The sequence below is a fragment of the Oncorhynchus keta genome, chromosome 2 (genome assembly GCF_023373465.1).
Source record: "Oncorhynchus keta strain PuntledgeMale-10-30-2019 chromosome 2, Oket_V2, whole genome shotgun sequence".
Classification (NCBI taxonomy): Eukaryota; Metazoa; Chordata; class Actinopteri; order Salmoniformes; family Salmonidae; genus Oncorhynchus; species Oncorhynchus keta.
The window spans coordinates 43903198-43914611 of NC_068422.1; the positions used below are offsets into that span (position 1 = coordinate 43903198).

Genomic DNA, 11414 nt, shown 5'->3' on the forward strand with positions numbered 1-11414 from the left:
GCAAACAAAGCAAAGCATGCCTACTTCCTGGTGGCAGCTCAGTACTTCCTGTGACCTAATCATCCCTTGAGTTGAGCATTTGTCTGCTGTTCACAATTGCCTCGTGGTGCTTGTTTTGATTACAGTAATTACTTGCACAATATGTCTCTTTCTGATTTCGCCATGTTTCCAGCCTAAAGTTGCTTTGAGCTGCACCCCGTATTCTTAACGATAGACAGACTGTCTGTAGTTCTGATTAAGTGTTCGGAAAACACGAGGGTCACACTTTATTTGGATGGTCTGGATTTTCCATCTGTAGTTTCTCTACAGATGGTCGTACTTTCAGCAAACAATCTGTTGATAAGCAACTGCTTGCTAAGGTTACAGTTAGGCTTAGGTTTAGAATAAGGGTTAGCGTAAGGGTTACGTTTAGGGTTAGGATAAGGGTAGGTCATGGTTAGAGCTAGAGTTAGGTAGATAGTACGTTGAAATGTTACTGATAGTCTGTAGATGGTCTATAGAGCAAATAAAGTGTTACCAAACATGAGTAATATATCACCTGACATCCCATCTCAGGAAACAGATGTCCTGGGGTTCAACAGAGCCCTTCTGCCTCTCTCCCTCTTCCCTCCCTCCCTCCCGCTTTCCTTCCATCAGTCCCTCTCTCCTTTCTGCCATCTCTTTTTCACATGCACTTCATGACAATTGAGAAATGACAGCGGCTCTTTTTTTTCTGCTGGGATATCACTTCTCTCCAGAGCTGTCCAGTTGGGATGACTTTGTCATGCTCTCCTGCCTCTCTCATTTCCATAGAATGTACAGAACCAGGCCCGGAGAGGCCAATAGGAGAGCAGCATCTGTGCCGTGCGCCTCCCTATCAACCCGCTCCACAGTCCAACAAGGACATGCAAACCTGCGAACGAATGTGTTGAGCTTCACTGGCCCTGTTTACAATGGCATGCAAATGTTGTATAATTGTGACCAAAAGTGATCAACACGATGTATTGGCACTCTGCATTGTGCAGGACAGCTGTGGACTGGACACTATTTCCATCCTGGCCAGTGGCCTGTAAAACAAAAAGACCACCAAGTGAGAAGGGTTCACATACCTGGGAAGGATGTGTCTGTGTGCGTCGGTGAAAATGCCATGGTCTTGCTTTGCACTCTGCAACGGGAGAACAAGCAACTTATTGGACCTGGGGCAAAGGACAAGAAGGAAAACGCTAACCAGGAATTGTACTAATTGCATATTTTACAGTTTAGTCATTTAGCAGATTCTCTTATCCAGAGTGACTTACAGGAGCAATTACGGGTTAAGTGCTTTGTTCAAGGGTACGTCGACAGATTTTTCACCTAGTCGGCTCTGCTAGGCTACCTGATTGCTTAATATGCACATATGATCCCATTCTCTCTTTAGGCAAAATACACTCAAAAGCTATATTTTCTGTTATTCTTAACTTAGCCCTCTAAAAATAACTGCAGTAACACATACTATATACACAGGCAGTTAGAAAAGCCAAGGCTAGCTTTTTCAAGCAGAAATTTGCTTCCTGCAACACAAACTCAAAAAAGTTCTGGGACACTGTAAAGTCCATGGAGAATAAGAACACCTCCTCCCAGCTGCCCACTGCACTGAGGATAGGAATCACTGTCACTACCAATAAATAATAATTGAGAATTTCAATAAGCATTTTTCTACGGCTGGCCATGCTTTCCACCTGCCTTACCCCTACCCCGGTCAACAGCATGGCACCCCCCACAGCAACTCGCCCAATTCTTCCCCATTTCTCCTTCTCCCAAATCCAGTCAGCTGATGTTCTGAAAGAGCTGTAAAATCTGGAACCCTACAAATCAGCCGGGCTAGACAATCTGGACCCTTTCTTTCTAAAATTAGTTGTTGCAACCCCTATACTAGCCTGTTCAACCTCTCTTTCGTGTCGTCTGAGATTCCCAAAGATTGGAAAACAGCTGCGGTCATCCCCCTCTTCAAAGGGGGGGACACTCTTGACCCAAACTGCTACAGACCTATATCTATCCTACCTCACCTTTCTAAGGTATTCGAAAGCCAAGTCAACAAACAAATTACCGACCATTTCGAATCCCACCATACGTTCTCCGCTATGCAATCTGGTTTCAGAGCTGGTCATGGGTGCACCTCAGCCACGTTCATGGTCCGAAACGATATCTTAACCGCCATCGATAAGAAACAATACTGTGCAGCCGTATTCATTGACCTTGCCAAGGCTTTCGACTCTGTCAATCACCACATCCTCATCGGCAGACTCGATAGCCTTGGTTTCTCAAATGATTGCCTCGCCTGGTTCACCAACTACTTCTCAGATAGAGTTCAGTGTGTCAAATCGGAGGGCCTGTTGTCCATGCCTCTGGCAGTCTCTATGGGGGTGCCACAGGGTTCAATTCTTGGACTGACTCTCTTCTCTGTATACATCAATGATGTCGCTCTTGCTGCTGGTGAGTCTCTGATCCACCTCTACGCAGACGACACCATTCTGTAAACTTCTGGTCCTTCTTTGGACACTGTGTTAACAACCCTCCAGAAGAGCTTCAATGCCATACAACTCTCCTTCAGTGGCCTCCAATTGCTCTTAAATACAAGTAAAACTAAATGCATGCTCTTCAACCGATCACTGCCTGCACCTGCCCTCCCGTCCAACATCACTACTCTGGACGGTTCTGACTTAGAATATGTGGACAACTACAAATACCTAGGTGTCTGGTTAGACTGTAAACTCTCCTTCCAGACTCACATCAAACATCTCCAATCCAAAGTTAAATCTCGAATTGGCTTCCTATTTCACAACAAATTGGCGGCGGGGTAGCCTAGTGGTTAGAGCATTGGACTAGTAACCGAGCTGACAAGGTACAAATCTGTCATTCTGCCCCTGAACAGGCAGTTAACCCACTGTTCCTAGGCCGTCATTGAAAATAAGAATTTGTTCTTAACTGACTTGCCTAGTTAAATAAAAAAAATAAAAAAAATTAAAAAGCATCCTTCACTCATTCTGCCAAACATACCCTTGTAAAACTGACTATCTTACCGATCCTTGACTTCGGCGATGTCATTTACAAAATAGCCTCCAATACCCTACTCAATAAATTGGATGCAGTCTATCACAGTGCCATCTGTTTTGTCACCAATGCCCCATAAACTACCCACCACTGCGACCTGTACGCTCTCGTTGGCTGGCCCTCGCTTCATACTCGTCGCCAAACCCACTGGCTCCAGGTCATCTACAAGACCCTGCTAGGTAAAGTCCCCCCTTATCTCAGCTCGCTGGTCACCATAGCAGCACCCACCTGTAGCACGCGCTCCCCCAAAATCAATTCTTCCTTTGGCCGCCTCTCCTTCCAGTTCTCTGCTGCCAATGACTGGAACGAACTACAAAAATCTCTGAAACTGGAAACAGTCTATCTCCCTCAGTAGCTTTAAGCACCAGCTGTCAGAGCAGCTCACAGATTACTGCACCTGTACATAGCCCATCTATAATTTAGCCTAAACACCTACCTCTCCCCCTACTGTATTTATTTATTTTGCTCCTTTGCACCCCATTATTATCTCTACTTTGCACATTCTTCCACTGCAAATCTACCATTCCAGTGTTTTACTTGCTATATTGTATGTACTTCACCACCAGGAATGTCTACCAAAGTTGCTGCCAGAGAATTGAATGTTAAATTCTCTACCATAAGCCATCTCCAACGTCGTTTTAGAAGATTTGACAGTGCGTCCAACCGGCCTCATAACCGCAGACCACGTGTAACCACTCCAGCCCAGGACCTCCACATCCGGCTTCTGCACCTGCGTGATCGACTGAGACCAGCCACCCAGACAGCTGATGAAACTGAGGAGTATTTCTGTCTGTAATCAAAAATTATTCTACTTGGCTGCGCCTGGCTCCCCAGTGGGTGGGCCTATGCCCTCCAGGCCCACCCATAGCTGCACCCCTGCCCAGTCATGTGGAATCCATAGATTAGGGCCTAATGAATTTATTTCAATTGACTGATTTCCTTATATGAACTGTAACTCAGTAAAATCGTTGAAATTGTTGCATGATGCATTTATATTTTTGTTCAGTATAGAATCCAAAAGGGTTCTTCCGCTTCCCCATAGGAGGTCCCTTTGAAGAATCCTTTTCGCTTCCAGGTTCCAAATCTTTAACAGAATTACAGAAAAATCAGTAACGGAATGACTTCAATTGAATTGGCTGCAATGGAAAATCATAGTAGTCACAGGCCACAGTTGGGTCACCTGCTATTGTCCTCCCTTCCACTGGCGTACTGTTATGTTCTTTCTGTCATCTGGTGGTCAAAGCGGGAGTGTGAAAACAGTCTGGACAACCCCCCCACCCCCCTCCCCTCTCTCTGCTTCTCTCTCCAGTTAGTGTTACCTCTCTCGGCTCTTACCGATTACCTACCCATGAGCCCCCCCCTCTTTCCATTTACTGTAACCAGCATCCGCACACACTGAGCACTGACCAACACCGGACGTCCATGGAGGTTGAAAAGTAGTTGAAATTTGGTCAGTCCGCCTTGGCCTTGATTTCAATTCAATTTCCACAGAGGTTGATTTTTGAGCTAGTTCGGACCGGCCTTGGACAAAATCTGAACCAATCCTTGTCTATGTTTCACAAGTTTGGACAGCATAGTACATAGTACAGTGAAGCACATAGAGTACAGTACAGTAAAGAAAAGTAGAGTAGAGTATCGTTCAGTACAGTACATTTAGAGTAAATTAGAGTTGAGTACAGTAGAGCACACTAGAGTAGAGTACAGTATAATGTACTATACTGTACTCTTCTGTGATGTGCTGTGCTCTACTGTTCTGTACTGTGATGTCCAAACTTGTGAAACATAGACGTCGATGATTGGTTCAGATTTGGCCTTGTTTTGGGGTAAAGTTCATTACAATATTAGCCAGTGTTATAATATCCATACGTGCAAATAATGATATTGCGCAGTTCTACCTTTGTGGACCAATTCAGGATACATCACCATGAAGAATATGACATTCATATCCGTAATGATGATGTAGTACAGATCAGGGACCCTTGATGTAATTCTGTTACCGTAATTCTGTTATTGGGTGTAAGTCCACTTCACTCACTGTAGATCAATAACCAAAATAGATTTTTGTTCAAACTCAAGGTGTCTATGGTTTGTTGAACTTAGAAATCAATGTTTTTTGTTTGGCGTATATATTTTAAAGTGAAAAATCGGAGTCTCAGCATAATTCCGTTATCGTGGAATTTCCCTAATCCTGCCTTGAGTGCTGTCATCATGGCAGCGTTAAGGCTGGAATTGTGCTCATTTTGTTATATCATCGATTCCCTTCTCTTCCAGCCAGCTTATCTCTGCCTTTCATCACGCTTTCCTGCCTCTCGCTCTTGGATCAGTTCCTTGGAACCCTTTTTTATCACAAGTGATGGCTGGTATGATTGACAGATTGAAGGCCTTATCAGGGACAGGGTCACGCAGAGTGGCAACACAGCAGGGAGGGCTTATAAATAAACTGATCATACATTCCAACAATTCTGGAAAAATAACTGAAGGTCCGGGGTATTTCACACACACAGTACCATTTCTAGTTTTTACGTTGCTGATGTTTGGAATGTTTTGTGCAACGCTAGAATGTTCTGGCATATAGATTTATGGGTAGTACTTTTATTTTGTCTATCTGACGGACATTGAACCCCAACTCACAGCTCTTTTAGTCTAGGTGGACCTGAATAGCAAATTATTCATGAGATAGAGGTGCTCAAAGTTGACCCATTTTGCATAACCCACATAACCCATAGTATGCTATGAGACATCCATGTCTTCATCACTGGAAAAGATAAACAGTTGAGTTTAACATCATTTAAAAGCTTACAAACAGGGTTGACAACCTATTTAATAATTTCTTGAAATATATATTTTCAACCTTTAGCTTCAATTATCTTCAAACGTGTTGTGTTGTGTCCGTCATCGGTTGAAACACAACATGCTTTTTTTTACAGGGTGGGTAGAAATTGAAATCATAAAATGGACCTATCCCTTCAGACCACTGCAGTTTTCGCTGGTACGCCATTTAAATTGAATTGACATTTGAACTTTTTCTAATTACTTCCACAAAGATGTGTATATTCTATTTTCTGTATTTCTATGATTTCAATAGGTTTCCTATGGAGGCTTGACAGTATTTTTAAAACAGATATTCCCATTCAAGTAAACATTCTCTGATGTGTGGACCTCCAACCATCTTTGTGGTATCATTTAACAGTCAAAATGTCCATTTGATTCCCATTTTAGTACATTCATCAGCCAAAAATGTAAAACATGAACCCCACCCTGTATTCAGGAGCATGTTGTGACTCAACCGATGGCGGGCACGACACATATCATTTTTAGGGCTGTCCCCAAATAAATACAAATCTTGGTTGATTGCAAGTCATCTGTTCTTTCAACCAATCGATTGCTGGAAATGATTTAACGTGTATTTTTCCATATATAAAGACATGTGTTTTAAAATCAACTTTGTGCATTGAGTTTGTCTGATGCTTTAAGCTTACGGTTTGATGCCTCAAGAGGGTGCCAGAGATATAGATAACCAGAAGAAAATAAACTTGACCTGACCCAACTATTCTCCTCCCACTCCTCCCACTCCTGCTGGCTTTCGCATATTCTGCCATTACTGTCCTGAAGTTACTGTTACTAAGTAGATTTGCTATAAATGACATTGGCTACACATCTGTCTGCAACTATTAACTTGGATCCGGCCCAAAGCTTGCGAACTTGCAACGTATAAAATATTCTGGGCCCTCAGTTTCCAGCGCCAGTGAGCTTAATGCAGGCACAGCTGTAGGCTATTTGCGCAAGGGATAAGAAGCCGTGCTTAACTTGGGCTGGAGCTCACTGGAGTTGAGTACCGGCACCTCAAATGTTCTACTGCTTGAGCTCTTGTTCCTCTTATATATTGAGGAACTATCGTAATTCTCAATGGATGTAAAAAATATACTGTTTGCTTGATGTTTTAGATGAAGAAATGATTACTTTGAGAAGCTCCACAGGTCATCACTGGTGGTGTGTTAAGGCAATCAGAAATACTATCAGGCCCCCAAATGGGCACATTTATATGCCTACATTTGCGTGCAGGCCAGGTAGCCTATAGACTCAACATTGAAAGGAGCGCTCCAAACAAAAGACAATTAATAAATTGACACAACTCGTAAATGGACTTAAATAAAGCAAAACTTGTTTCTCACAAGTGTAGCACAGGTTCTGCATTCCGCAAACAATGTGTCCACTCTGACAATGAGAAGAAGAAGACTGGAATAATATTGAATGCATTAAAAAAAATGACCGTAACCAAAGTAACAAACATTGTAGATTAGAAATGATAGGAATTAACAGAAAATGTACTACTGGTGATATATGTAATGGGGAATTGGATAGACACTAACATTCAAAGGCAAACCATTCACACAATGAAGTTATGAAACAATGTATGCGCACAAATTGGTGGGAGAGAGCGCATTTTGGAGAGAGAAGTGCATTGTGCATCTAGTCAATCTGACATCTGCATTGGCCTTGCAGCATTTACGGTGATATGGCCTGGGCAGAAGTGAGGGCATTCATACTTCTTGCACTTCACGGAGCAATGCATAGATGTTGTCAAGGAAGTGAGTTTATGTTTATACAGGATGTACCGCCCCCACGTACCGTCAACCAATCATGTCAATGCGGAGCTATACAAAGCCCTCAGCATTGTTAAAACATTTGGGAGGTGCATTCCGATGTGATACAGAGCTAGATTTGACTTCAGACGCCTCACAAGTCCTCAACTGGCAGCTTCATTAAATAGTACCCGCAAAACACCAGTCTCAACGTCAATAGTGAAGAGGCGACTCCGGGATCATGGCCTACTAGGCAGAGTTGCAAAGAATTTTTTTATTTTCCACCATAATTTGCAAATAAATTCATAAAAAATCCTACAATGTGATTTTCTGGATTTTTTTTCTCAATTTGTCTGTCATAGTTGAAGTGTACCAATGATGAACATTACAGGCCTCTCTCATCTTTTTAAGTTGGAGAACTTGCACAATTGGTGGCTGACTAAATACCTTTTTTGCCCCACTGTAGATATTCCATAACATTTTTTGCAGTTTCCAGCTACAATAGTCATTTACAACATTAACAATGTCTACACTTTATTTCTGATCAATTTGATGTTATTTTAATGGACACATTTTTTGCTTTTCTTTCAAAAACAAGGACATTTCTAAATTGTTTAACTTGGATCAAACATTTCGGGTAGCTTTCCACAGTTTACATACACTAAGTTGACTGTGCCTTTAAACAGCTTGGAAAATTCCAGAAAATTATGTCATGACTTTAGAAGCTTCTGATAGGCTAATTTGGACTGACTTGGACTGAAATAGATTGTGGTACTCATTTTGGGTGTTAGTACTCTTTATATTTAGGAGCAGGAGCTCCACAATACTTTTGAGCTAATATTCTATAAGAGGAACAAGAGCTCAAGCAGTAGAACATTTGAGGTGCCGGTACTCAACTCCAGTGAGCTCCAGCCCAAGTAAAGCACTGCTTCTTAACCCTTGCGCAAATAGCCTCAAAGTCCACTTAGTGTACGTAAACTTTTGACCCACTGGAATTGTGATACAGTGAATAAGTGAAATAATCTGTCTGTAAACAATTGTTGGAAAAATGACTTGTGTCATGCACAAAGTAGATGTCCTAACCGACTTGCCAAAACTATAGTTTGTTAACAAGAAATTTGTGGAGTGGTTGAAAAATGAGTTTTCATGACTCCAACCTAAGTGTATGTAAACTTCTGACTTCAACTGTATGTATTTGTTACTGCTCGACTAAAACAATCAAGGTTGACCAACAGCCTAACGACCAAACAATCGACCAGCCGACTAATTGGGGTCAGCCCTAATATTTGTATGTTTTCCTCCAATAAATTGTCAAATAGTTTGACAACAGTATAATTGAAGATTTTAAATTATATTATTCTCAACTGTATGTTTTTACCATTGACGTAGACACATGGATGTCTGTCTCATGGTCCGGTGGGGTATGATCAATAGATCGATTTGGAGCAACTGTATATTTTAATGTTTTGGCATTCAGGCCCAAAAGGGGTTCTGTCAATAAGTGATGGAGTTATAATGGGTTTACCACTCATCCAGGTGCCATCCTGTAAAGCTGCTGCAGTGCAGATGGTCTGGTGTTATGAAACCTCTGGCTTCTTTCTGCCTCAGTCAGGACTTTTTGAAATCTGGAGCTTTTAATGTGTGTGTGTGTGGCTGACAGCCTCCTTATGGTTGTCATGAGGAGCATTACTAGCAACTTCTCATCTTAAGATTCTTCTCAAGATGGCATCCTCCTCTCTTTGGGATGTTTCGATCTCAATTCAGGTATTTTCCAACCCCCAGCCAGAATGTTTGTCCATAGTGTCCATAGTGACAAAGCTCTGGAAGGTTACCATTTTGGGAATGTAGCCTAGTAATCAATCTGAATTTATAGGCCAATTCAAAACCTTTTTGGGCCGCTTAAATCATGTGTATTTGACACATTGCCTTTTTACAGTCAGGTTGTGATTGTTGTTGGCAATTGTGAATCACGGCACATCTATTCGTTTTATAGTTCATCCTCACAGCTTTTGTACTTCTGAAATCTCAGGCAGCAGTGTCAGAACATTGTCTTCAAACCGCCTGAGCACTTTTTTACTACTTCTCCCGGCAACCATCTTATACACCAGCTGTAAAAAAAAAACTTTACAAAAAAAACTAAAGTCCTTTAAAATGTTGTGACCATGATAGGGTTTCATCACATACAGAATGTCTATTGATGCCCGAGGAGGCATACACCGCTAAGAGTCATTGGTTCTCACTGTGCTGGAGGAGTCCTGGAAGAGTCCTTTGCCTTGCAGAAACTGTCAGAGGTCAGTTATATTGACATTTGGAGTCACGATCAATGCTGTTTGATTGCTATGAAGCTGTTTCGCTGCGTACTAGTGCTGAAACAGATGCTCCAGACTTGCTGCTCGCTGAGACATGACACATGCCTGACCACGCTCACTATATCTCTACTAATATTGTTTGAGTTTAAATTGAAGCCATGTTTTAGTTTCAATACCCATGGGAAAGTTTGGATAGCTGTTTCTATCGCTGCAGAAATGTATCGGTGCACAGTATAGGGTGGCAATTGGGTGGATCATGATTGATGTTTCAATTGATTGAAACGGTGTTTTAGTTTGAAATTCTTATGGAAAAGTTTAAATAGCTTTTCCACGACTGTAGAAACTAATGAAGTACTGTCAGGTATAGGGTGACTATTTTGGGTGGATTGTGATTGGTGGGAAGATAGTCAAGCATTGTTTGGATGGAATGATATGCGAGTCGATGAGAGGCATTTTTAGGTAAAGGGATACTGCACATAGGTAGTGTCTGGGACAGGGGGAACAGAGAGAGAAGATGGAAGTTCAGGTTAACAGAGACTGACAGGCCTGTCTATAATTCAGCTCGGTGGTGTGTGGACGTGGCAGCAGGACCATGGCGTGGGCGCTGTGAGGCCGAGTTAGACACTGAACAGGTGGGGTTGGGCCCTGGACCTCCGTTCCCCTTGGGCTGCTCAGGCAGGGTGCCAGATGGAAGATGGTATGCCAGGGAGCCTCCCGCGTTTGTTCCGCTGACACCCAGCATCTCAGCCCGACCTGGGCAAGCGTACATTCCTCAAAGTGATGGGCCTGGTGCTCTCTCACACACACACACTCTTTCTTTCTATCTCTCTCTCTCTCTGTCGCTCTCTGTCTCTATCCCACCTTCTCTCCCTTATCCCACGGTCTATCACATACTCTCTTTCTCTGGCTCCCTCTCTGTCCGTCTCGCTTCCCCCTCTCTCTTTCTTTCTTCATCTTCTTCCCGTAACCCCCGGTGAGGCGTGCAGGATTCCTCCCCTGCTGAGGGGATTAAGAGTCTGGGAGGCATCAGGGATCTGATTGGACAGGGCCTGCTCTTGTTCCTATTGGACGGGCTTGGGCTAGTGCAGCAGTGGTGGGCTCTCAGAGCCAACAGGGGATTGGACAGGACAGCAGTGGGCTCCACTGTGGTTGTGTAACAAACCTCAAATTCAGGGAGGGACATCCCTTAGCATCAGGTATGAGTTAGCGAGGGAATTCCACTGGCTTTAGAGAACTTTAGATTTCCACAGATAGACATGCCGTGCTCTCTCTAAGGGTTTTGAATCTGTGAAAAGCTTAGACTTTTGGAGCAAAGCGTTGGCACTTATGGATGGTGGGAAAGTCAACGGCAGGCGACGCAGAGAAGCAAATGCTTGTCACGCTCCCGTAGCGTTTCCTTTACAGCAGCTTTCTGTTGTTTGCTCAGGAGATTCCATTTAGAAATCAGGTGATC

The 11414-nt window shown here is 42.9% G+C and overlaps 1 protein-coding gene across 8 annotated transcripts in view; it reads left to right on the forward strand.

The window, feature by feature from the left end:
• LOC118400926 (inactive ubiquitin carboxyl-terminal hydrolase 54-like) overlaps positions 1–11414 on the forward strand; it is a 120615-nt gene that overhangs the window by 63289 nt on the left and 45912 nt on the right. Inside the window, exon 1 of one of the 8 annotated variants that reach the window (XM_052477310.1) lies at positions 8453–8569. The exons of the other annotated variants lie outside the window; for them this stretch is intronic. The gene's annotated coding sequence lies outside the window, so the exon portion shown is untranslated. Of the gene's footprint in view, positions 1–8452; positions 8570–11414 lie in introns of those variants that run through there. 8 annotated transcript variants of the gene reach the window in all.